This window comes from Sus scrofa, chromosome 2 (assembly GCF_000003025.6).
Source record: "Sus scrofa isolate TJ Tabasco breed Duroc chromosome 2, Sscrofa11.1, whole genome shotgun sequence".
NCBI classification, from domain to species: Eukaryota; Metazoa; Chordata; class Mammalia; order Artiodactyla; family Suidae; genus Sus; species Sus scrofa.
In genome coordinates, this window is record NC_010444.4 from 79544256 (window position 1) to 79550255 (window position 6000).

The 6000-nt window shown below is 46.7% G+C and overlaps 1 protein-coding gene across 3 annotated transcripts in view; it reads right to left on the minus strand.

The window, feature by feature from the left end:
• The window catches only part of LOC100620238 (zinc finger protein 454), a 58225-nt gene extending 52506 nt beyond the window's left edge, over positions 1 to 5719 (minus strand). For 2 of the 3 annotated variants that reach the window (XM_021084340.1, XM_013987541.2), the window contains exons 1-2: positions 5602 to 5719; positions 1594 to 1683 (exon numbers count right to left, since the gene is read on the minus strand). The gene's annotated coding sequence lies outside the window, so the exon portion shown is untranslated. Of the gene's footprint in view, positions 1 to 1593; positions 1718 to 5601 lie in introns of all 3 variants that reach the window. The other variant, XM_021084339.1, reaches the window with a different exon arrangement.

Genomic DNA, 6000 nt, shown 5'->3' on the forward strand with positions numbered 1-6000 from the left:
GCACTTTGCTATGTCTCAAATCAATCAGGATAGGTCATCAAAGACAGTGGAACTGTTTCAGATTAAGGGAGTCTAACAAGACAGGACAGCTAAATGCCAGTTGTGATATGGATTAGTTCCTGGACCAGATAAAGGATATTTGTGGCAAAAAAGGAGTAAGGTCTACAAATTAGCTAACAATCAGTATATCAATTTATGTTTCCTCATTTTGTTATTTATGTTTTGATTTATATAAAACAAGGGCCTAAATTTTTAGGAAACACATTCTGAATGAAGCAATTAAACCAATGGTTGCCTGGGGGGCGGGGCATGGATTGGAAATGGGTGTGGATGCTTTCTGGAGTGGTAAAAATGTTCTATAGCTGGTGGTGGTGGTAATATTGGTGCACCAAATTTGTCAAAACTCATATGCTTTAAGTGGGTTATTCTATATAAATTACATCTGAAAAAAAAAAAAAAGAAGCTGATTTAAAAAAAAATTTAGTTCAGGACTATTTTAACTAAATAAAACTAAATCAAGACTACTGAGGAGTTCCTATTGCAGCTCAGCAGTAAAGAACCCGACTAGTATCCATAAGGATGAGGTTCGATCCCTGGCCTCCCTCAGTGGGTTAAGGATCCGGCATTGCCGTGAGGTATGGTGTAGGTCGCAGACATGGCTGGGATCCAGAGTTGCTGTGGCTGTGTGTGGCATAGGCCGGCAGCTGCAGCTCTGAATCATCCCTTAGCCTGGGAACCTCCATGTGCCATGGGTGTAGCCCTAAAAAGACAAAAAAGAAAAAGAAAAAAAAATGGCAGTCAAGGAGTTCCCGTCATGGTGCAGTGGTTAACGAATCCGACTAGGAACTGTGAGGTTGCAGGTTCGGTCCCTGCCCTTGCTCAGTGGGTTAACGATCCGGCGTTGCCGTGAGCTGTGGTGTAGGTTGCAGACGCGGCTCGGATCCCGCCTTGCTGTGGCTCTGGCGTAGGCCGGTGGCTACAGCTCTGATTCAACCCCTAGCCTGGGAACCTCTATATGCCGCGGGAGCGGCCCAAGAAATAGCAGCAGCAACAACAACAACAACAACAACAACAACAAAAGACAAAAGACAAAAAAAAAAAAAAAAAAAAAAAAAAAATGGCAGTCAAGGAATGTAAATTTGGGACACTGTCTCCACTACAGTAAATTCTCTCCAGGTATCCCTATCCAATACAACTTCTTCTGGTCATCACACTGGTCTTTCTTCATATCTTGGAACACTGAAAATCTAGGTACTTAACCATACTTATTCTTATTAGGATATATGTGTGCAATCATCCTAACTGTTCCTTGTATGTTCCCTCAGAGTCCATAGCCCTATATGGACCAGGACCATATCTCACACAACTTTTGTTCCTTTTATGACCCTCAAACAATACCAACTGCCCAACAGGCCAGGGCATCCAGCTGAATAATGAATAAGTACCAGGAAGCTGAGAACAGAGCTGATCGGTGGTGACGGGGGCTTTGTGGAAAACATCCAACATTCAGAGATCTCAACAGCTCTGTCTTCCGCAGTGAGGCCCACCTACAGTATAGAAGCAAGGAGTAGCGGGGGAAAAAAATGAGCTCACCTGAACTCCCAATGGTAGAGGCCCAGCAGCCACTGCCTTCTCATTCCTTCTTGTGAGGTCCTTCCCAGGGGATACTGAGGAAAGGCAGAGCTGAGGGAAGGAAAAGACATGAGATAGAAGACTCCTGCAGCAACAAAAAAAATATAATATCTACAGATAAGCCAAATCATCAAGTGGAGGGTGTCCGCATAAAGAAAACTATCATTCTTATTTACTAAGCTTTTAAGGTATATAATGAAAGCTGAACAAAGACATATCATATTCCTGAATAGGATGTCATGATATCCTAGTTTGTCACTTCTCTGAAATTTATAAACACATTCCCAAACCAGTTATACATAAATAATAACTCTGTAAAGTTTACTATGGAAAGGATTTTTTTTTTTTTAAGTTAATTGTGTTATACAACAACAGGCAGGGCATTTCTTAAAGGGAATAGTGATGAGCGAGAACTTTTCCACAAGACATTATAAAGCCATGATAACTGGAACATGGTGTTATTCAATAAGCAAAATTACTCCTTCACCAAATGTATGGTTGACACCTACTGTACCAGTCACCATTAAGGCAAGGGATGAATATATATATATATATACACACATATATAAACTCCTACTCTCATGGATATTATAGTCTTAACAGGGGAAAGGGTTAATGGAACAAATTAAAATCCTACCAACACAACAGTTCAGGAAAAAATACATACAATGAAGAATGAATGACTCATTAACATGGAAAAATAGCTTACTATTTGGAAAATAAGAATTTGCACATAAAATGAAACTCAAGTATTGAAAGAAAATATGAACATTTTTAAGACATATGGAATAGAAGACCCCCCCCCCAACAATGATGCCAAAGACCCTAATAAGAAGATTTCCTGCTCTGAACATACGAAAATATATTTCTACATAGAAAGGAAATATACTTGTGTATCAGTCACACAATTTAAAAACAAAATGCAGTTCTCCTGCGGGCAGACAGTAAAGGCTCCAGCATTGTCACTGCAGTGGCCCAAGGACTTCCACATGCCATGGGCCCAGCCAAAAATTAAAAAATGGGTGTTCCGGAGTTCCCATCGTGGCGCAGTGGTTAACGAATCCAACTAGGAACCATGAGGTTGCGAGTTCGGTCCCTGCCCTTGCTCAGTGGGTTGATGATCCGGCGTTGCCGTGAGCTGTGGTGTAGGTTGCAGACAAGGTTCGGATCCCACGTTGCTGTGGCTCTGGCATAGGCTGGTGGCTACAGCTCCGATTCGACCCCTAGCCTGGGAACTTCCATATGCCGCGGGAGCGGCCCAAGAAATGGCAAAAAGACAAAAAAAAAAAAAAAAAAAAAAAAAAGAGTGTTCCTGTCGTGGCGCAGCAGAAACAATCCGACTAGGAACCATGAGGTTTCAGGTTCATCCCAGGCCTCGATCAGTGGTTTGCCAAGAGCTGTGGTGCAGGTCAAAAAGACTTGGCTTGGATCTGGCGTTGCTGTGGCTCTGGGGCAGAGCGGCAACAGCTCCAATGAGACCCCTAACCTGGGAACCTCCAATGCCAAAGGTACGGCCCTAAAAAGACAAAAGACAAAAAATAAAAATAAAAAATGGAGCTCCTATTGTGGCTCAGAGGGTTAAGAACCCAACTCATATCCATGAGGATGCAGGTTTGATCCCTGGCCCCACTAACTAGGTTAAGGATCTGGTGTTGCCAGAAGCTGGGGTGTAGGTCACAGATGCATCTCGGATCCCCTGTTGCTATGGCGTAAGCCCCTAGCCTGAGAACTTTCATATGCTGCATGGGGGGGCCCTAAAAAAAATAACAGTAAAAAATAGAAAATTTTTTTAAAAATTTGATTTTAAAAAGAGAGTATAGGACAGGAGGTATCAAAGCATTTCAGTATGACCCAGAAATTTCACTTGAAGAAATTTACAGAATGAGACAAGAATGCATATATATGTAGCCAGATAGCCTATATAGTTTATAAAACTAGAAAACAAAAAAGAACACAAAGGCCTTAAAGAAAAAAGTATAGCAGACATCCTCATGTTCATTCACAACTGTTCTTAAAAATTTTTAAGTAACTATTTTCAAAATATTAAGTTTATTCTGCATTTTAAGTGGTACTTACACAGATAAAAACGTTTATTAAAAAATAACAGAGCGTACGATTTGTGCACTTTAAACCCCTTACAAATATATTCCATAACTCAATCTTATTTGGCCACATCCTTGGCACAAGGAAGTTCCTGGGCCAGGGATCGAATCTGAGCTGCAGCTGCTATCAACAGATGCTGCAAGGCCAAATCCTTAACCCACTAGGCTGCCAGAGACAACACCAGTTCCTTAACCCGCTGGGCAGAAACTCTCCAAAACTCATTTTTTAAAGTTAATGGAGAAAAGTATACTAATATCCATTTATTTGTTCAGAGGTATTTCTATGCTTATACACATATAACAGAGTGAAGATTTTCAAGTGATTTTCTTCATTTTCATTCCTCTGAATCTTTCAATTGTCCTATATTGACCTTTTTAAAAAAAAATTTTGGCCGTGCCCACCGCAAGTGTTAAGTTCCGGGGCCAGGGATCAAACGTACGCCACTCCTTTTTTTTTTTTTTTTTTTTCCTCTTACCAAAAAAAGTTCACTATAGGCGTTCCCTGGTGGCGCAGCGGGTTAAGGATCCAGCGGTTGTCGCTGCTGTGGCTTGGGTTTGATCCCTGGCTAGGGAACTTCCGCATGCCGTGGGCGCAGCCAAAAAAAGGGGGGGGCGGGGAGAAAAGGATTCCCTCAAGTAGAAATCTGCTCAGGATTGGCCTCCTCATTCTTAATGAGATATGAATTAAGGGGAGTCCATGGCATCGCCCCTCGTAATCAGAGGGCCGTCCTGAGCTACCGCTTACAAACTGTAACAGAGCAGGACCCAAGGGGGCCTTCCCCGGGGACAAGCCCTTCCCCCATAGCTCCCCCCCACCGCCGCCCCGGCTTTAGCTTCGCTCTCAAGTACCTAGACAACAGTAAGTGAAACACATTTCCTGAGTTGTTTTACAAATGTGAAACCCCCGACCACCACCAAATAGAAGGTGTTAATTAATTTCTTGATGACTCCGAGCACGTGGCCGGACCCCCCCCACCCCCCACCTCCTGGAGCCTAAGGACTGGTAAGGTTAACCCCTGTGACACCACCCTGTTAGCTCACCATCAACCAATCAAAGAATTCAACTGAAGCTGATCCCTTACCCAGAGACAACCCCACCACCACCACCACCACCACCACCTGGCTTTTAAAAAATATGCTTTATAGGAGTTTCCCTGTGTCCTAGCACTTAGGATTAAAGATTCCGCGTTGTCACTGCTGTGGCTCGGGTTCAGTTCCTGGCCCCGGAACTTCCGCATGCCACGGGCGCGGCCCAAAAAAAAAAAAAAAGAAAAACCCTTTACAAAACCAGTTCGGGGAGTTCGGGGCTTTTCAGAGCACGAGTCACCCATCTCCCTGAATGGCCGCTGACAATAAACCTTTCTCTGTTCCCAACTCCTACGTTTCGGTTTGTTCGGCCTCACTGCGTGTTCTCCCCCACGAACTTGCCACGAAGGGCAGGTGCCGTCGCCCGGAGACCCCTCACCTGGTCCCGCATGGTTGGAGACTTTCCAGGAGAGTCCCAGGGAAAGCCCACAGCGGGGAGGAACCCAAGTTCCCAGCGACTTCCAGAACCTTCGGCCCCTCACCGGCCCCTCAGCCCCGGGGCCGCCAGGCCCAGTTCCCTACCCTCGCCGCTGCCGGGACAGGTGGCGGAACGACGGCGTCTAGCCCCTCAGCTCTTGGCGTTCCCACCCGGCCGGGCTCCCAGGGCGAGAGGAGGCGCACCTGGAGCTAGGGACCCAGCGCTGCGCAGGAGTGGAGGTCGCGGCCCATAGGCCGCCCGCCCTTGCCGCTAAGGAGCCTCGCCGGGCCGGGCCGGACTCCTCCTGCCCAGGCCTCCAGCGTCCGCCTGCCCCGGCGTCTCTCGCCACGGCCCAGTACTCACCCTCTCCCTGCTGCCGCGGGAGAAGCCAGCCGACGAATACGTCCCAGCGCGGCGCCTCACTACAAATCCCACAAAGCTGCCCGGGCGCGGCGCGAGCGTCGGAATGCGCAGGCGCGGGCCCGCCACGGGGGTTGGGTGGGAGGGGCGCAGGGCGGTGCCAGTGGACGGAAGGTGGTGGCTCCTAGGATTGGCTACGTCGCTTTGGTGGAGATGTGGCTTGGCAAACCGGGAGGGGACTGCGCGGCGACCTTACCCAAGCTACCCTAGAGAAGCCTCTCGTTAGAGCCTGTCGGTTCCTAAGCCGCGGGTAGGGGAGAAAGGGCAGACAGGCGAAGCAGGCGAAGCCTCATTTTCCTTCTCTGAAATAAAGGGAGCCTAGAGGAGTCCTTTGCAAAGTTG